Source organism: Lissotriton helveticus, chromosome 1_1 (assembly GCF_964261635.1).
Source record: "Lissotriton helveticus chromosome 1_1, aLisHel1.1, whole genome shotgun sequence".
NCBI lineage: Eukaryota > Metazoa > Chordata > Amphibia > Caudata > Salamandridae > Lissotriton > Lissotriton helveticus.
Genome location: NC_136057.1, coordinates 103,117,330 through 103,138,811, shown reverse-complemented (window position 1 = coordinate 103,138,811; position 21,482 = coordinate 103,117,330). Strand labels below are relative to the sequence as shown.

At 42.1% G+C, this 21,482-nt stretch overlaps 1 long non-coding RNA gene across 2 annotated transcripts in view; it reads left to right on the top strand.

Moving 5' to 3' along the window:
* LOC144767945 (uncharacterized) overlaps positions 1 to 21,482 on the top strand; it is a 306,510-nt gene that overhangs the window by 59,346 nt on the left and 225,682 nt on the right. For both annotated transcript variants that reach the window (XR_013598390.1, XR_013598391.1), the window contains exon 4: positions 5,511 to 5,586. This is a non-coding gene — a long non-coding RNA (uncharacterized LOC144767945). The remainder of the gene's footprint in view (positions 1 to 5,510; positions 5,587 to 21,482) is intronic.

Genomic DNA, 21,482 nt, shown 5'->3' with positions numbered 1-21,482 from the left:
TGATCGCGGCGTATCCAAATTAATCCCAACATCTAATGGGTTGAAGCAAGGTTGCCTTTTGGCTCCGTTGCTATTTTCATTATATATTGTTGATTTACCCATCACTCTTTCTGCCTGCGCCGGTATTGCCCCATCCTTGGGGGGTGTTCCAATTGCATGCCTTATGTATGCAGACGACATCCTAATTTTGGACCTCACCCCAAAGGGCTTAAACAATCGGTTGCATGCACTTTTTGAATACGCGGAAAGTCATTTTTTATCAATAAATACGGCAAAAAGCAAGGTGATTTGTTTTTCTGGTAGAAAGAAGCCTAAATGTTCTAACTTTTCATGGGTTGTGGGGGGGGAAAAACTAGAATGTGTGAAATCTTATACCTTTTTAGGTAAAATTGTCACTCACAATCTAAGTGACAAATCACACACAGATAATAATTCCCGGAAGGCTATTTCTCAGGGAAAGAGCTTAGTTTCCCTATATAAAGCAACAGGTAGAAGGCATTTTTCTATTCTCTTAGATGTTTTTAGAGCGAAAGTTCCAGCCTCCCTGTTATATGGAATTGAATTAGTTGATCTAAAAAAATGGAGTTTTCTAAACTCTGCAGAAGGAAAAATTCTTCGGAGTTTAATGTCTGTAGGCACTGCAAACTCAACTGCTTCCTTGCGACAAGAATTGGGTTTACGTAGCAGCAGGGTTCAAGGTCTTGCTAGTATTATACGCTGGGTAGTAGCTTTATCTAAAGGTGAACCCAATACCTTAAGAGACCTTATAAAAAATGAATTACTAGGATCGTTTAATGACTTCTCATCAATTGTAAAAAACTTTAGACTTGCTGTGTTACAATTGAAATTGGATGAGGAGACTTTATTTTTACTGTCCTCTCATCAATTAAAAACAGTTTTGAAGTCAGCCTCGTGGGAATTGGGGTTTTGCCTGGATAGAGACTTCTGTCTAGCGAAAAAAGGTTGTACGCCTGTTATTGAATCTTATACCCTGCGGAAAGCACAACCATATATGTACTGGAACATCGCCCATGGCGTGAGACGCCTGGTGTACTTATTAAGACATAATTTGCTTCCGCTAAAAGTTTTACAAGCCAGCTGGTTTGGTTGTTCGGCACGCTGTGATTTTTGTCAATTACATGATCAGGATCTAGATCACGTGATGTTCATCTGCCCTACACTGATGCCTTGCAGGCGTAGATGGTTAAGATCAATCTGCCTACAACTTAACATATTATCAGCATCTTCGTTTAAGGCAGCCTTGATTAACCCTCCTAATGAAATGTTTGTTTTTAAACTGTACAACTTTTTTAAATGTTTTTTGGACCTGTATTAAGATATCTCATGTGATTGTGATGAAAATATCTTCTTTTTCTTTTCTTTTTAAGTATTTGTGCTTTGTATGTATATGTTGTTTTATGTGGACCTCATAAAGAGTTCCTTATCATAATAAATAAACTTTGAAACTTGTGTACCACATAACAAATTGTGATTCTGTTTACAAATTAAATCTAGCATGCATATAGAAAGGGCAGCCTTTGGCCAAAATAGCCATTTTCCCTACCCATACTTTTAACACATCTTATACAAAAAATGCTAATTACATTGTCATCCGGAAATAGTCATTAGCGCCTACTCATAACCAAATGCCACTTAGAATTATCTTTCACTTCAAGCTTTCTAAGGTATATTAATATAAAAGCAGTATTGAATTTTTGGACGTTGTGTACTCTCACCAAAATTTAAAGCATCAACTTAATATGACACACCATAGAAAAAAGGAGTTGTTTATATATACTAAACCTCCAGAAACGTTTGATTAACCAGTTATAAAGTCAAGTCTAGCTTAGTTACTTTATAGTCTTCTTTTTTTTAATAGTAATTATTTCACATTGTTACTGAATATGCATGGCTAAACACTTATAAGGACCCAAAGGCGAGACCTATTGGCTATGACAATGCTTGTTATTGATTGAGTACATTGAGCGGCAGAACTTTTGATTAAGTCCTGAAGAATGCCGCAAACACCTATTTGGAGGGTTAATAGGCTGAAACATGTTGACCTCTTATTGACTCTAACAGTGCATATATATTTCTCCCACAGTGTCCTATTTTTAATCCTGGCCCAGGGTTGTACAAAAAATGGAAACCACATACCCTTTAGCAAGTTTTAAGTTTCACTCTGCTGCCCCCACTACCCTGAGCTCATTATTGTTGTATTTAGTATACCTTTCTCTATAACAAAATATGCCTGAACTCCTCCCTCTCAGTGAGGGGGTTGTTTCATGGTGCAAGGAGATTCCCAATAAGGAAGCATGCCAACTATGGTGGGTGAGGGAAATTTGTCCTTTTAAAGGGATATTTAATCTTAGCTAGGTCTTCATTTGCAACAGTAATCCTCAGAGACCCAAGGGTTTCTTGATTGTGGTAGAAATGCATTTTTACCCCTTCATTGTACATTCAAGCACAGACCATTGCATGAAATGTGATCTATGTAGGGAAAATACTCTGTGCACTGAAGAAATGTGTTAAAATAACAGAAAGTTGATCATGGCAAATATAACTAGAATGTTAATTCTAGCATATTTTTGATACCACAAGGTATAAGAAATTTGGGGATCTTTATCTGATATCTTAATCAGTAAGTTATCTGAAATTATTGAACATAAACTTTTCCAAGTTTTATTTCGAAAGATTAAGGAATTGGTCTTTTCTAAACTAACCCCACTGCGTATGACTACAATAATCACCTCTCTCAAATCAATATTGTGCTTGTTTTAGTGAGAAAGCTAAATGATCTAGGAGAAAGCAGGAACTGGCGTCAGTATTTTTCTTAGGAAGCTTTAAGTTAGAGAGTAAAAACACTTTTTAGAATGCCCCAAAAATTGTGATAAAGATATTTCAATATGTTTGACAAAAAGAATAGGAACATTTCATGACAATATTGAAATTCTGAACTAACAGGAAGAAATATTTACACGACATTACAAAAATATTAGACTACATTTCAGCAATATAGGAAATACTGAGGTTCATGTACTAATAATCCATTTGGTAAAAGTGGTTGCTTGTAGAGTCAGCACACTACTTTGTCTGTGATAGCTTTTAAATAAAGGCATTTTTAATGCACCCCATTTTACTTTCAGATTCACAAATGTCTCCTTGGGTTACTACCTCCTGTTACTGTTTTTCAGTCCACATATGGTTTCAAAGCTCAATACATACCTTAAATGTAAATGTAAATGTAAATGTGCTGGACTTGTAAAGCGCACAGCTGCCCGTAAGCGTCCCGGCGCTTGCTTAGGGAACCCGTCCTGGTATTCCCCTGTGAGAAACCCCGGCAGGGTGTCCACAAGGTGAAAGCCAGGCATCCCGCCGCGAGGGGCCGTAGTGGAGATTAAGCAAGCTATTGCCCAGAGTCGCAGAGTGTGACCCCGTGAGTTGAGTAGGCACCAGAGCGAGAATTGTCGAGTCCGTGGAATTTTGAGCCCGAGACCCGCCGAGGCGGGGAATCAAACTCTGGTCCACGGTCGATCTCAGCTTCCGGGTCTGCCGCCTCTAACCACTGAGCCACGCTTCTCCACTTAACAATGTATTAAATATTCAAAAGGGAAACTATTAACCTTCCCCTTCCAAATTCTGAATTGTTAAATGGGCTTAATACATTTCAAAAAGGGGTTTAGCATTTGCAAACTCTGTGAATTACTGAACCAGTAGAATTTTTTAACAATAAAACATGAGGCAATTTTTCTCAATTCCCTCCAAATTAAGTTTGCTAATATTGTTAGTTGAATGATAACCGGTGCATGTACCTATTTAGTGTTAGTGTTGCTTCAGATCAAATAAAAACCATCACACATAACTCTTACACAATACTTAAAGACAGAATTTCTGACATCCAGCGTTAATGTTTTGTTAAATATATTTGCAAATGTTGTCACTTAAACAGGAAAGCAGCTAAAGCAGTCTCTGGACATAAAATAGGATGTAATCATAATCTTTAGATACATTTTCTGAGTTTCAGGAACAATGTGTGTCTTCTGGGTTTCCTCTAAACCACTATAATAAACATATTCAATGAATTTAGAATTGATCTGTTTGTACTGGTTTCCATTGCAGACTTTAATCTAGATTTAGACCAAGGATCAATTCCACCAATGGTATTTAAAATCTATTTATCAATGATCTGTATTAGTGTTATCGCAACTAAATCTGTAATAGAACTGATCTGAGAGATGGACCTTCAAGTATTATGCTCAGTCAATTTATTAAACAAACTATGGAGTTAAAATCTGAATAGATTAGATCCTCAAGCATTGCCTGACCACTATATTTTACATCAATAGATTACTTATCAGCACATTTTCTCTAAGTACAATTCAGTCATCTTCTATTTTTCGCGGAGCTCATGCTGGGTCTGTTAGAACTCTTTCATAAATATGACAATTAAATGTCCAAAAAATCAGGAATTCTAGTTTCAAGCCTGGTCAAACCTTAATGAATGCTACACCAAAAGATGCCCTTCTGTTCCTACATTTTATTGTGCACCATGATTCAGAAATGGCATGTTTTTGCTTTCGGAGGTAAAATTCTATACATATTTATTGTTATTGCCAGCCGAAAAATTATCACTAATTGGGAAGATAACAACAAGTGGTCTTGTGATGCTTGCTGGAATGGGAAGTGTTTAATCAAAAAGTGGATGGAATTCAAGTTTAGGAGACAATTTTTACAAAAGTGTATGGATTTTGTATATATTTCAAATTGTTGATCTCCAAAGTGGCCTAAATAAATAAATTGAATTGAAATTCAAGTTTATCATTTGAATCCTATTGTTGGAAAAGATGTGATTTTGAACTCCATGAGGCGGTTCCTTTCCAGAAAGCATTCAGGTTGTAATGATGAGTCAAATAATGCTGAGGAGGTTAAAATATTCAAATTGAATTCTAATTACATATGAAATGTTCATTGTTCAATATATTTCTCTTAGTATTTTAATGTGAGGACTTTATTGCTTAACCCCTTTAAAGCTAGTAAACAAACCTCCCCAGTGCTGCGCTGTCCATTATCCGGTGCTGAACTGGACGTCCAACGGTCGTGCGCAGCACTGGGGAGGTAGTGCCCGTGACGACCGTTGGCCGACGGCAGCACTTAAGGGGTTAAGCAAAATAATTAGTATTTTCTTTTTCTATATGTAGGAAGCATTCCATTAATGAAATCACTGTATCCCACCTTCTTTGTTTCCTTTCCTGTTCTTTATGAACGTTTCTATTGTTGAACTTTAAAGATTGCCCGAAATTAGGAATTGTGCTCTACATTACTTTGCTGTGTTACAGTATGTTGATTTTTCTGTACTACTTTTTCTCTTATGTGTATGGCAACTGATGTTTTGTTTTGCTTTAATAATCAGCTTATGTTTATTAGGTTTTATTATTCAATAAAATGTTTCAAACACAATAAATGGTAGTTGATATGTATTTACAACTGCAGCATTTTTATTGTATGGGCAGTTTCAAAGCGGCCAAAAATATGGTCTGTTGGATGACGGAGGACCACATTGGCATCAGGAGGGAGAGGTTTGGGCAGGTGATTTTGAACTTTATTAACGTTTCTATTGTTGAACTTTAAAGATTGCACGAAATTAGGAATTGTGCTCTTCATAACTTTGCTGTGTTACAGTAGTTGATTTTATGTACTACTTTTGTCTCTTATGTGTATGGCAATTGATGTTTTGTTTTGCTTTAATAATCAGCTTATGTTTATTAGGTTTTATTATTCATATAAAATGTTTCAAACACAACAAATGGTAGTTGATATGTATTTACAACTGAAGCATTTTTATTGTATGGGCAGTTTCAAAGCGGCCAAAAATATGGTCTGTGGGATGACTGAGGACCACATTGGCATCAGCAAGGAGAGGTTTGGGCATGTGATTAGGGGTACATGTAAGGTTGGTAGTAGGGGGAACAAAGCATGTCCATTGTGTGGACTGTGACTCCTGGAGTTAGTGTGAGGGATACCATGCTACCCTGTAAATGAGCCCCCTAGTGATTATTATCAACAAACTTTATTCGGTTTTATAAAAGAAAAACATCTTCCAAGTTACAGATTGACAAATATAATATGTCCAAGTTAATCAGAACACAAGATAAAAATTCATGAATTACAGCAGTAGCTTTTTGCGTCTGTGAGATCTCAATGAATGCCGTCATCAGAATCGGTAGCCGCTGGGGACAACACAGTGCATGGGCTATTACTGGTTCAAGCAAAGTATCAACATCCGTTCGCATGACTGATGGGAGTGTGAGACATGTGTCTAACACGCATTCTTCTCCGCATAGCAGGCAGCGTAGAACAGGTAGGATGCAATTTTGCCAAATTGGTCTGAATGACAGAAACCATGTGGTATTTAATTCTCTTAGACGAGGTAGTCCCAAAATTTGGATGATGCGCTCACGGCACGTCATCGCCAGTAGAGTTGTCTCCATGGAGAACTAGGTGTCGTTTGTGAAATGACTTGCCATATCGCAGCAATAGGAGCAAAAATAGTATTCCTGCAGCGAGTCCCAAAATGATAGGCAATTCGCCAAACACAGAGTGCACAAAGTTTGGAAATATTACCAGGACTGCTTAAAAAGGTGCTAACAGTCCAGAAAATACGGTCTTAAATACATGTACAATACCACTCGTATCAGACATGTTTAAGATACGACTTAACATTTCTGAGAAATGTATAGGGCAATGTGTAGTTAAGAGGGCATGTAACTCTGCAGAAGTCCTTGCGATTTGCAGATCATAGGTTTCTTTGGCCGAGTTTTTGCAAAAGAATGGCTTTCATTCTGCTTAAATTATCAATTTGTATAGAAGAGATGTTCAGTGAAGGCCAAAGTGGCGACTCCCGGCTGTCTTGGTTTTAGGAAACAATACTTGCATACAGCAAGTGACCCTGGCTGACACAGTTACTAGATATGGTATTCCTGGCAACATGCCACAGCAGCTGCGATCATTCAACGTAAGGTAACTCCCATTCGATAGTTATCCAAAAATTGGATTGCATTTTCACAATTTTCCCCGCTAAGAAATACTTCACGACCCCCACTCCAGGATGTCTTGATGTATTCTTTACTCAACCTTTTATATGTGCCTGCTGGTATATGTTGTAGGCAATATTGAAAATGGAAAATTGTAACAGACTGAGTGAATGTTCCAATGTATAATCCATTCCATAACTGGCTTTTCAGCGACAGTAAATGGCAATCTTTCTAGTTTTTCAATGCTCAGCACCGTATTGTCTGCTCCCCTTCGTGCCAATTTGATCTGTTTATCAGTGAGATTGAATTCTGAAAACAGTGACGTAGTATAGCCTGAATGAAGGTTTTACAACGTCCAGCCTAATAGCATGATAGAACGTACTTGCGACTGACCATGTTGCAACATGACCAAGTCCTGTTCCATGATGTCTATGGCAGAAGACACTATGCTATCTAAAGAATATATCCTGGACCACAGAGTCGTTAACCCATTGTCAACCACAGAGAGAGATTTCTCTAAATGAATACGATCAATTTCTCGTATTCGTTGTGCAGTCTCTGCTTGCGTAATTTTCCATGCTTCATTATAAGCAGCAAAGATACCGGCATATATAAAACGTTTATGACGCGGTGTTCTTGTTCCTAGCAACAATTCCCTAAGATCAGCGCCATCTTTAAGTAAAGATAAGTGTTGCTTTACATCCTTAAGTGTAGATCTATGTATCCAATCAAGGCAAAGTTTCCCTACACTGTATGTTGTTACTATTCCTGGATGCTGTCTTTGAACATATCTTGGTTCTGGCCTAATGAATGTGAACCCCTTTGTTTTATTCAGGAATCTATCTTGACAGTTGTTTGTGTCTGTGGACCAGATCAACCATTTATTCCAATCTGAATCTGTTCTTTTGTGATGCAAAATAGTATGTATGTCGACTCCCCCCTCTGAAGTGTTATCACTTACAGGTGTAGGTGTAGGTTCAAGTCTTTTATCTTGGCTAACCCAAGACAAGACGTCTCTTTGACAGTGTCATTCAAAAACATAATTTGCTCAGGGATGATGCAGGCTCCAAATAAAGCTTCTATCCCCAGCACTTGCCAATATTTTGTGCCCCAGACAGTTTTTTGTCTCAATGTTGTCTTTCCAAGATTCGAAGCCTAGTGAAGACAGTTGAGCATAAAAGGCTGTAGAATAAATTTGCTTGGTATTTGTTAACCTATTTTTCTTTCCTGTTTTTGTTTACATTTTTTAAGTAAAATGATTCCGGATTGGATACATTGAACCCTGAAAAGTACGGACATTTTCTAAAAAATGTTTTTGAGCTACCCTTTGGTGGCGTAGGACAATGTCCCATTGGTTATACATTAATACATTTCTAGTATTTGCAGATTTGTGCAAGAAATGATGACCATAGTGATTATAACAATACATTTGTTCATAATCTGATGAACCTTCTAAGTATTCATGATTTGTAAAGTCTGACATCATATTATTAACAGTCTCGAAGTCCCAATCATCAGAAAAGGTACTATATATTTATATTTATATTTGTGTATTTTGTATAGCGCGCAGCTACCCCAACGGGGTGTCCCGGCGCTGGTGCTTAGAATACTAGATCTAGTCCAGAAGGATTTAGCAGAAGAGAAATGTTTTAAACGCTTTACGGAAAGGTAACTCCTCCTGGATTTTACGGAGGGAGATAGGAGGTTTGTTCCATTGAGAAGAGGCACACACCTGGAAAGTTCTGCCCCCAGAGCGAACTTTTTAAAATCTGGTTGTGGTCAGCAATAACTTAGAATTGGACCGAAGGTTTTTAACATTGCTATAGGGACGGAGACAGGACGAAAGATAGGCAGATCCGCGTCCTTTTATTGCCCGATGGGCCAGAGTCAAAACTTTAAACTCTGCCCTTTTATGGATCGGCAGCCAGTGCAGCCTCCGCCGGTAAGGTGATATATGTTCTCGGGGAGAGATGCCACAGACTAGCCGAACAGCGGCTTTCTGAACTATTTGTAGTCTATGGCTCAGACCCGAAGTGAGTCCGAGATAGAGGCCATTAGCATAATCCAGGTGAGAAGTAATTAAGGCCTGGACTATTGTTTTCCTAGTGTTGCTGGGAAGATAGTTAATGAATTTTTTAATCATCCTGATTTTAGAGAAGCAGGCAGCAGCGACTGCATGGACTTGACTGTGGAAGGAGAGACTGGTGTCCCATCTCACCCCAAGGTTTCTTACTGATTCCTTGGGTGAGGGGGCAGAGCTCAGCTCCACCGGCCACCAGAGGTTCGAGTCCAGAGGGGAAGATTGACAAAGAAAAAAACCTTAGTTTTTCCTGCGTTCAATCTCAGGAAGTTATTATCCATCCAGTGCGCTATATCACGGAGGCAGTCTTTCAGAGGATCAAATGTAGTCAGGGTGGGGATGTCATATGTGAACAACAGCTGAATGTCGTCAGCATACGATGCCACTTTTATTCCTGACTGGGCAATTAACTCGGCCAGAGGAGAGAAGTACACATTGAATAAAAGAGGACTCAGTGAAGAGCCTTGGGGAACGCCCCATTTGAGCGGGTGACAGATGGAAGTGTATGGTGGAGTAAACACTGCTTGTGTACGGTTGGACAGAAAAGAAGAGATCCAGCTAAGAGCCTTACCCTGGATGCCTATTGACCAGAGGCGGTTCAGCAGGACAGGGTGAGAGACAGTGTTGAATGCTGCGGAAAGATCCAACAGCACCAACACCGCCCTTGCACCCCTGTCGAGTGTCCAGCGTACCGAATCGGCCATTTCTATCAGGGCCGACTCGGTGCTGTACCCGGGTCTGAATCCATGTTGGGAATCTAAACTGGTATGGGAAAACAATCCTCGATGTCGATTTCCTGACTGACGCGCATACCAGACCCCGACATCGAGGATTGTTTTCCCATACCAGTTTTCCGATCGGATGCCCGGCGGAATTCTCAGATAAAGTGGATGCTGCAACCACTACAGATTCCCGATTTGTCGGCGTAATCCGCGTTTTTGCATCTAAACGCCTTTCCCACGTATTGAACTTGAATGACCGGGAGACGTACAATCCCCCCTCCCCCCATTTTACTGTGAACTCTCCTGACCTACATGCATCACACATTGGATGTGTACCGTGTTTATGAGACTGCAATACCATGTACTGATTATCCTATACCACATGGTAACATTAGCCCCTACCCGTCCTGATGAAGACCCTATAGCAAGGCGTCAGCACCTGCCTGCATTCAGCACTGGGTCGAAACGTCGACAGCTCTCTTCCCGTCAGCTTCCTCCCACATTTATCATTTATTGATGACAGTTTTGGAAGCATGATACACTTTATGTTCAATACTTTGAGATATTAATTTAACACTTTTTTCGAATGAAATTGATTGCAATGGCTAAGGAATATCATTGATTGATTATTGCTAAAGTCACAATTTCTTTCCTGACACTTCCTCCCACACCTTCACTTTCACTTACCTTACCTATCTGGGGCACTGACTGTGTTTAAATTTAATTACTGTCTGTTAGACACTATACTATTGAATATGTGTGCACATTGTGAATAAACAACAATGTAGCCGTACTCCTAAAGTTTGATGTAAATTATTTAAATGAATGTTTCATATTATCCTTGACTTTGTTCTGGGACCACTTTGTTCGTACCATATACTCACCCAGGTCCCAGTGACTTCTTTGGGTCAACCCGTGTTTACATAACACATTATTGATCTTATCGGAAGGTAGCTCCGTTTATGATTTTTGATCTTTTTCCGATAATCTTTGAGGGCAGCTTTGTATAATGATTTAGTATCCGCTGAATAGGACTGTCTCCAACCATGTTCCAAAAGTTTACATGCAGATTTACATTTGCGCAGTTCATCAGAATACCAGGGCGCGGCGGGAGCTGAACGGTAGGTCTTTATAGGCCGAAGAGGGGCAATGGAATCGATGGCCTTGGATACCCAGTTGTTTGAAATGACCAAGCGTGAGTCCAAATCTAACGCTCCTGGAGGATCAGCAGAGGGAAGATGATTGACTACACTGTCCGGGGAAATCTTGCTCCAGTTTCTGTCATACTCCTTAGCCCGAATCCTAGGTCTTTCCTGTTGGTTCAGGATGATAGAGAAGGGAATGAAGTAATGATCGGACCAGATCACCGGACTAGGTTCCCCGATTGTAATATCCATAAGATTGGAACAAATAAGGTCCAAAGTATGACCGGCCTTATGAGTGGGGAAGGTAATCCGCTGATTAAGTCCGCAATCAGTCATGGTGGATATAAAGTTGTTACTTATCATATCAGAAGTATCCTCCACATGGAGGTTTAAATCTCCAAGCAAGGTGAAATTTGTATAGCGGGAGCTAGCTTGAAGTACAAAGTCTAAGAAATTAGGTGAATGAGATGTGCTGGATTTAGGGGGTCGATATACCAGCAAGCCTGAGCACGTGATTTTGGAAGTTAATTTTATACAGAAGGGCAGAGCTTCGATTAGATCGATTTGATCGTAGAGGAAGGACGAGATCGACCAATGGGATCTATAAATAATAGCGACTCCTCCTCCGTGTTTATTGCTTTGCCGGTTGGCACAGAAGATATTATAGCCTGTTGGAATGGCTAGGCATAATGCAGGATTCGTTTCATCTTCCAACCAAGTTTCTGTTAGAAAGAGTAAATCCCATTTGTTATCAATAAGAGACTGGAAGATATCTAGAGAGTGTTTCACCAAGGAGCGACAATTAATGAGTCCCGCCTTGAGGGTTAGAGTATTTTGGTTAATTTGGGGCGAGGCCGCGGGTTTTATTAAGGGACATTGATGCACTGAGATGCCTCCTTCATGTTTTGGGTCACATGCTTTGCAGGGGTAGAACTTAATGGGTAGGTCAAAGGGAATGGAATGTAAATAAGCACTGTCCTTGGGCCTGAGGGAGAGCAGCTTCTGTCTAGTGTATGGGATGGTGTCCAAAGGGTCGAAACCAGCAGCGTCTCTGGCCCTGGTCACGGAAAGGTCGCGGACGGGCGCAGACAGGCTTGCCTTTGGCGCACCCGCTGTGCTCATCCGCTGCGTGGCCGAGTGGGGCTGGCCATTTAAAGCGGAAGAGGGTGGAAGGGAGCAGGCAGCTGTACCGCTACCCTTCCGATTCCCCCAATATGGTGGCTCTTGTGAGATCAGAGCCCCGTCACAGCACCTGAATCGGCTGCGGGGGGGACCAGCAATTTGAAAGACGCACCAGCTCTCCGCCGAATGCAGGGAGAGGTAATTACAAGTTAAAACAAAGCAAATTACGAACAAACAATATTCCTTGACAATAAGGTTTTAAAAGAGTTCTCTTCCTCTCCCGGCTTTCCGCCTCAGGAGGGAAGTATCTAGCTATTTGTGGCACGACAAGATGACGCTCTTATAGGCGCGTCCGAGGGCGGGAGGGAGCAGGCAGCTGTACCGCTACCCTTCCGATTCCCCCAATATGGCGGCTCTTGTGAGATCAGAGCCCCGTCACACTACCTGAATCGGCTGCAGGGGGGACCAGCAATTCGAAAGACGCACCAGCTCTCCGGCGAATGCAGGGAGAGGTAATTACAAGTTAAAACAAAGCAAATTACAAACAAACAATATTCCGTGACAATAAGGTTTTAAAAGAGTTCTCTTCCTCTCCCGGCTTTCCGCCTCAGGAGGGAAGTATCTAGTACTAGATGAAACAAAGTCATTCAAGGAAATCTTGAACTGGTGTAGAATCTTCAACAGCTCTGACGGGCCAAAAATGTCATAATTAGTTCTGTCCCAAGGTATACTCCCTGGTATAAGAACGGCTGTGATGTTCACTGATGACAAGTCTCTTTGTTCACGATGGGATGATTTGTGTGGCTTGAGAATTAAGTTGATGTTCTTACTTGCTGTGTCCATTTTGACATATCTACCATTTATCAGCATTCCCAAAGTTATTACCAGAGTCAACCAAAGTAGAAGAAAAAGCACACCCAACACAATCCAAAGTTCAATCCATGGTGAAACCAAAATGGTTTTTCCAGGTGATGAAAAAGGTCTGTTGCTTGTCCTTTCAAAGTTCTTTTTACTGGCGCAGTTTTAGGTTCGCTTGGATCCTCGGAAAATGTATCAAAGTTAATGAAATAGCCAGAGGCAGTTCTGTCAATTGTTGGGATTGCATCTGGATTCGTTGAAATCGCTGGAACCTCAGGATTACATGTAACATTTGTGTAATCAGATGCTACTTCATTGTAGACAGGCGTTTCTTGACAAACTGTTATTTGGGTTTCAAGAGGTACAAGTTCCATAGCTTTGTTGCTTAGTCCTTCATTTCGCACTGCAGATTCTTCAAAGGTGATGAGTCTCTTAGTTTGAACCTCTTGGATAGTAGCCAGAGCTGGGCATCTGTTACATTGGCGGAGTCCACTTGGCCTACTGCTTATGATTGGCCACATGAGGTGGTTTGACCAGGTTGATAGACACAAACCTGTTCTCCTTTTTTCCAGCAAGGGGCGGCAGTAATTCATTCTGTTCTTGATCCGCGGATTGCTAGGAGAGGTACTGGTTGTCAGTAAGAAGGCCCAACTTCCTTCTTGTCCGCGATCATTTCTCTGACCAGATCACCAAGCTTTGGGATCCAGACAGGCCTTGCTGGGACGGTCGGTTTCTCTTCAGTGGTGGTTGGCTTCAGGAACACATTACTTTGTTTCGTTCTTATTTCATTTAAGTCCTGTAAGACAGCCAAACGATCTTTGATATCAAAGAGTTTGTGGTTACCAATCAAGGTTCACTACTAACATTCTGGTCCCAAAAAGGACTTCCTATGGCGTGATGCCCCCTAGAGAACTTCTTGGCAGATTGTTAAGACTACGTTGGACACTTATTTGATGTTTGACCCACCCGTCACCCGAACCTAATACCCTAGCTGTTATAGATAGCTTTATGTCTCATTTTTTTCTCTCCACTACCGAATTTCCCTCAGGATGAAATAAACTAGAGTACCGGAATGCAACGCCCAGATTGGCCATGGCCTCCTGGTAAGCTCGAAAGCTAAACGCAGGACCCTGGTCAGAATGTAGCGTGCCGATAAAGACTCGCAAATCTTTACTAACAGTTATAGCAAATCTTTAATAACCGAGCGCTGAGGCCACATCCAAATGAATCTTGAACACGAATCCACTGCGATCATGATATATTTATAGTTGCCATCACTCTGTATGGGACCGCAGTGGTCCAGGTACACGCAAGCTAATGGTTTATCTGAAATCAACAGGGGCGTCTGCACAGGACGTTTCACAGTAGAGACTTTCATCTTTTGGCATATTTCACATTCCAAAACATAGTGTTCGAGGCATATGAGCTGCAGATACTACACTGTGCATGAGATCGCCAGCTGGTGTTGGCCTCGGATGATTGCATGTTGTTGTCGTCTTGAAAGAAGTCTTTTGTAGTCACGAGATAGGTGATTCCTCCCTTGGACGATAGTGCGCAAGGGCATCGGCTCCATCCTTAGATTGTTTTTTTCCGGCACTGGGTTCGGATGAACTTTTTCCGCTCCGGCTCGACATCTACTTTTCAAGTACTTCGAAGCGCAAAAACGTATTAAAACTTCACCTAACTACCTTCGATATCGACTAACATTGTTTTCGACTCCATCAGCTCTCTTCCGGTCATCGACGCGGGCCGTTGGACCTATCCACGCCGTGAGGCCTACACCTTATGGAAAGGACACCATTCAAGAAATGCCCCTTGTGTGGAGCACAGTTTCCATGCAGTGACCACCACGAGGTCTGTAACCTGTGCTTATCGCCAGAACACGACAAATCCAGCTGTACAGCCTGCGCGTCCTTTCGAGCCAAGAAAACCATCCGAGATCGGAGGGCCCGTCGACACGACATGCAGAGATCAGCTCCAGAACCGGTGGATATCTTCTACGAGGAGGTTCCGCTCGTTCCCGAAGAGGATTCCGATGATCTCCAAATCGTCATATCAGAGGCAGACGACTCCATACCATTGGGTCAGTGCTTGAGTACTACTGCCCCTGCATCAAACACAGCACCCAAACTGAAGGCAAAGTTCAACACTCCGCCTCCTGGGCCCAGTCAAGACCAAAAAATCACTTCGAAAGCCCCGCCATCGAGCCCGTCTCCGAAGAAAATAAGTAAGCCTTCCGGCAGCTCCTTACCAAGCAAGCCGCACGTGTCAATCCCACGAGCTCCATCGGCACCGAAACCGAAAGAAGTCGAGGCTCCGTCGACTTCTAAAGACTAAGGTGTGAAGCCAACGTCCAATGCCTCGAAGCCGACTAGACCAGCTTCCACTCTAAAGCCATCACCTTCGGTATCGAAACCGACAAGGCCTGATTCCGATGCACCCAAGCGCTCGAAACAGCCTACCACACCGAAAACAACACCTTCCGTGCCGAAAACTGCGCCAAAGGACACTGTAACGCCTCCTAAGGCTAAAGACAAGCAGCAAACTCGTTCGGATCCGAAAAAATTGGCGCCGACAAAGGTTACACAAGGAGAAGAACTTTTCCAACCTGATCCTCTGCAAAAGAAGATTTACATTGACCCAAAGACAGGTGCTGTATCCACCATACCACACAAGAAGAGGAAGGCAGATACAACACCCACTGTAGTACCTGCCAAGAAGAAGGACTCTGCCACATCTCCTGTATACCCTTCTTCTCCTATACTTCCTTCTCCTTCATTCCCTTTTCCGCCTTAACAATTCACCACAGATTTCCCCTCCACATTCTCCGCTTCTGTCTTCACACTTACCTCAAAATGATGCTGAGTATAGTCTAGGACGAGGGATGGACCCAGACAAGCCTTTCCCATACCCTATAGATGCTACAGACTGGGAGTATACGAACCCACAGGATGCACCAGCTATTCCTGACCCACAGTCATACCCATCAAAACCTTCTCCCCCAGAAGATAATATTAGTTTTGGACACCTGCTGAACAGAGCTGCCATTTACCATGGAGTCACTATGCACTCTGATGAGGCAGAGGAAGATTTTCGTTTAGACACATTTGAACAATCGCAAAGGTCTGTTCAAATTCCTCCTATGATTAAAGGGGTCATCAAACACGCTCCAAAGATATTTAAAGACCCTGTATGTACTAGGATCCTATACCCTAGAATTGAGAAAAAATATAGGCCTGCACCTGCAGATCCAGCCTACATTAAAGGACAACTACCATTAGATTCACTAGTTGTATCAAATGCTAGGAAAAGGGCAAATTCACAAACGTCAGGTGAGACACCACCACCTGACAAAGAATCTAAAGTAATAGATGCTTCAGGCAAAAGAATAGCTGCGCAAACTTCTAACATATGGCGTATAGCTAACACACAAGCCCTCCTCTCAAGATATGATAGGACTCATTATGATCAGTTAGAGAAACTACTGGAACATTTACCTGACCAATATGAGGCGCAGGCAAACGACCTTATACAAGAAGGCAAGCTAATTTCCAATGCCTCAATCAAGTGTGCACTTAATGTGGCAGACACTGCATCCAGAGCTGTCAACACTAGTGTCATACTTAGAAGACATGTGTGGCTACGCATTTCAGGATTTAAACAGGAAGTGTTTACCATTTTAAATCAACCATTTAATCAAAAACAATTGTCCGGACCAGAGGTAGAGACACAGCACTTGAAAAGATGAAGAAGGATACATATACTGCCAAATCTATGGGAGCTTTACAGTCCACACAAGCTAAAAGTTACTTTCATCGCTCCTTCTACAGAGGAGGCTCCAAACAGTCTGGAGCAGACAATACAACATCCTTCAAATCAAACACACAAACATCCTCTAACAAAGGATATTTTAGAGGAGAATATGGAGGAAACAACAACAAAGGAAGAGGTCGGGGTAACAACAATAATCAAACCTCCTCAAACACAAAACAGTGACTTTCCTCTGCTCCCCCAACAGCATTCCACTCCTGTGGGGGACAGATTAACACAGTTCCTACCTGTCTGGAATTCCATCACAACAGACAAGTGGGTAAGACAAATTATCCAGTCTGGCTACTGCCTGGAACTTACTTCGTAGGGACGACATATTTTTAAAAGGGACTTTTTTGCATTTCATATGGTTAAGGTGTTTCTAGTACAACATTTATATTGCATGCCTGCCACTGAGTGTAATATCACGTTTATAAAACTCTCGCACACCAGTAGCAGTGGGAGGCGGGAAGCAGAGTCATGGCAAGGGATGCTTCTGTGGCAACCATCTTCTGTTACTAAAAACAGTCATCTAAAGGCTGGTGTCCAACAATTTGCAATGTGAATGCTGCGGGGAGGGGGGATTGGGCAACACTTAAAGCCTGGCACATCACAGCACAAAGTAGCCTTTCAGGCTATAAGTTATTGTTCAAGCCACTCAGTCTGGTGTGTTGCATCAGCCTACCATCCTGCAGGACTCAGCAATATTTACTCAGGCGTGCAACTGTGTACCGGACTGTGCTTGCACAATATTTTCTGCACTACCCATCTGTCCTGTGTTAAATCCTTTGCAGCGCCATAATTTTCAAGACAGACAGTTACAGCGTGCTGTGTCAGTAACTCCCCCATTCTAAGTCCTCTAGACAGTGCTGTAGCTCTGTCTTTTGTCACACAGGTAATTTGTCATTCGGAGTCCTCAAGGCAGTGCTGCAGCTGCTTATCTGGTCTTGTCAGTAACTCCCCCATTCTAAGTCCTCTAGACAGTGCTGCAGCTGTGTCGTTTGAGGTAAATAAATAATTACCCTACCATAATTTCTATGCATTAACAATTAGCATGTATCAAATGAGAGACAGGATCCGTGGTATCTGAGTTAAAATGGGCTTTATTCCAATAACTCGAGTCAAAGGGAGAATCAGTTCCATCACCACAGAGGTTCAGGAAGGGTCTTCTAACAATTATTTACTGAACATGGGTTATATACATTTCTTGTACATAGGCTAGGCAGAGCAAGATAGAAAATGAGGTAAGAGCATGTGGGCGTGCTTGAGGGTGTGTACTTTGATGAGTCATAGGTAGGTGATAGGTAGGTGTCATAGGTGGGTGGGTACTTAGGGGAGGAGTTTGGATAGCTAGCTGGAACTCTGCCCTAATTGTGCAACTTGAGCATGACGTGTAATTGACGTGTAACTGGGAGGAGCTGACTTACAGTCTAGAAGAGAAATCTTTAGTGTCAAGGCGACCAGCACATCTGGGACAACTGATATCTTGAGTCAGGGGATGTATTATCTGAAGCAAAAGGTTGTTCGTCACTAAAAGACAGAGAGGGCATATTTATTTGTTCATTGCATGAGCTTTCTATGGGTGCAAGCACTGTAATTCACTTAAATGGAGACAGAATGGCTAGGCCCTATCTCCCTCAGACGGGTTCTGTGTACCTTCTTCACCAGACTGAAATGTAATTCTGTAAAGCAAACAGATAACTGTTATTCATAATACTGTCTTGACAGGCCTCTTGCTGGGCTTCTCTCGGGTGAGCTAGAAGTATGCGAGGTCAGAGGGACGTAACTGCAGCTTCAGTGTGTCAGGAGTCATGAAAAACCCTAATTCAGAATGTGGCTTCTGGCTGAACCACAAAAAGGGTTCATTACGATATTTATTAAAAGTGTACAATGCAAAATGCAAATACATGGGCCTTATGCTAACTTAACGTTTGGGAGACTTGATGACTGGCATTTCTAATGCAGGACATGATTGCAGGCAGGGGCCTAGTGATTCAGGCCACTACAAGGAAAATGCATGGGTGACACGCACATGGCATAGGGTACACGTAGGGGACATCTTGGTCAGGCAAAATTTCATTTTCCACATTCCCTCCTTGTCCCCTACTTAACCCTTTACGATACATCTATATTTATGAGACCGTATAGTTGATCATACAGAATCATTTGTTCGTCTTTAACTCTTTGTTTACGTGGATGGGGAACACAGGCAGTGGCACACAGGCCGCAAATCGCCGGGCCACACTGCAAACAGAGACAGCAACCAAATATCATAAGCAGTATCAGTCCTAGGAAGGACAACACTTTCCATCCCCAAGCAGATATTATACCCCAGAGCCAACTGGACCAGGTCCATGTGCCTGGGTCTTGATGCATGGCACGAGCAATTTTGTGGAGTCTTGTTATTGCTACGTACACAGATGGTGCATTATCTGGGATGAAAATGCAACAACTAGATCGGATCACGCTACAAGCTCCGCCTCTATCCGCCAGGATGACGTCAAGAACGAGGCGATTTTGAAGAACAACAAGTCTCATAGCAGATTGCTCCTGGGTCAAGTGCGCCAGGGCAGATGCAGTCACATTCACTACTGCTTCCAGGGTTCTTGTTAATTTGCGTATCAGTTTACTATTTTGGACGGGGCCAACAAAGAAAAAGAAACCTTTGTTGAAATCTGTATATTGCTCCCATGCTGTTTCAGTCTGATCAATCCCTGCAGAATCTGTCTCTCTCTTTTGTCTAACATGTTCTAGTTGTGAATCTCTATGATAATGGGATGGGGCTAGAAAAACGGGTGGCAATAAGAATGCTATATAACAAGTCCCACCCCAGTCTAAGGGCAGATGTGCATAGGCTGTCTGACCGCAAATGAAATAGGTATGGCGTGATGGTTTGAAAGAAGAAAGTCCTTTATCACTAAACTCTACTACAACTTTACACTCGCTGTGTCCCATATGTACTGAACCTTTCTTCCTAACACATAAATCACCTTTTGCTGGCAGGACTGATATAAACGGTGGACCTATATGTTGCTTGGGCTGGACATTTAGCATTATAAAATTAACAGATGCATTTCCTTGTTCATACTCCTCATTTTCTAGATTGGTTCCTTTCCTTTGGGGGAATCCGTCTTTGTCTGGAAAACATGCTTCATTCATTACTTTATTCAGGTTACCATATATCCAACCACCTGGATAAGCTATGTACTTTCTATCTATTGAGGTCATTAGAGCAAACCATGCCCCACATGAACCATTGTGTGAGAACGGTAAAGGGTAGAAGGGCAGAACTCCCTTTGTTTCTTGATAAGGTGGCAGTTGGCCACATACCCAGCAATCAGTCGCATTGCTGGTCTGGTGAGAATGGTGTAACATTCGAATGAAAGTATTGTTACGTAGTGCAAGTCGATATGACAATTCATGGGGTGGCAGTTCACTGAATGTGTGCTCTGCAGTGCTGTTACTGGAAGAATGTATATGTGAGGAAATAGGAGGAAAGAAAACATGTAGCAATAAAGTGACACAGATCATAACAATGCACAGGATAAAAATAATGATTAAAGTAACTATACATCTACTGCGTAATATCTTGCAGTACTTCTCTATCTTTCTGCTCTTTTTGCTATTCTCGTGTGTGATCTTATACATGTCAGAAATCTAGTCTAACCGATTCACCACCGGGTGGGCTTAAACAATTAAACTACGTCTGACTTACTAGATCTTAACTTATACTCTTGCTGAGGGGTCTTTTCTAGCAAAGGCGGCGCAGGCGGCGCAAAGTCTGTATTGTCCTTGTCCTTAGTGTCTGTATCTTTTACCAAAGTGACAAATTGTCCAAAGTATCTTTTGTAATGATGAAGGTGAGTTCGGCCTTTACGTCCTTCCACCAACTTCGGCGTCTTCCAACGTGGCTCAAGGGGGCTTCAACGACCAAAATTCTCCACACGTGGACAAACTGGTGCTATGGCATGTTCCTTGACCTGGGTGTTGTCAGGGAAGGCGGCAGCAACCTGTGAACGAAAAGAGAGTAGTGCAGACATCAAGGAAGCCAGGTAATCTGTCAGCATGTTACTGTCAACATCAGTTATTCTTTTAGGCATAGGCGTACCCCACATTTTTGGCGGTCTACCGAAAACTACTTCATAAGGAGATAGGCCTGTTCTGGAATGAGCTACCATACGCATGTAAAAGAGGGCAACCTGCAATGCTACCATCCAATACATACACTAATTGTCTGGCTGTTGTAACAGCAGTATAATCTGGAACTGGATAAGCTTCTGTCCATCTGGACAGGGCACATACAACTACTAAAACATACTTGTAACCTCTACATCTGTCCATTTGGATATAATCCATCTGGAGAACCTCAAAAGGGTGGTCAGGAGGATGAAATCCGCCTTGTTCCACCGGAATGCCTTTACCTGTGTTGAACTGGCAACAGATCATACATGTTCGCACTTTTCTGTTTCGCTGCTGCACGCAAGTGCTTGTTAAACCGGATATTCTGTAAGCTGTCTATCATTGCCTTCTCTCCCAAGTGTGCGGGACTATGTGTTGTGCTTATGATTACTTGTACCATAGAATCTAAAAGAAACCATGTAGCTTTTTCCTTTAGTCATCCAACCTTGGTCAGTCTGGACCCCTCCTTGTTCAGTCCAATTCTTTATCTCATCTGTTGTGGCATGTGTCTGTATGTCAAGTACATCTTGTGTGG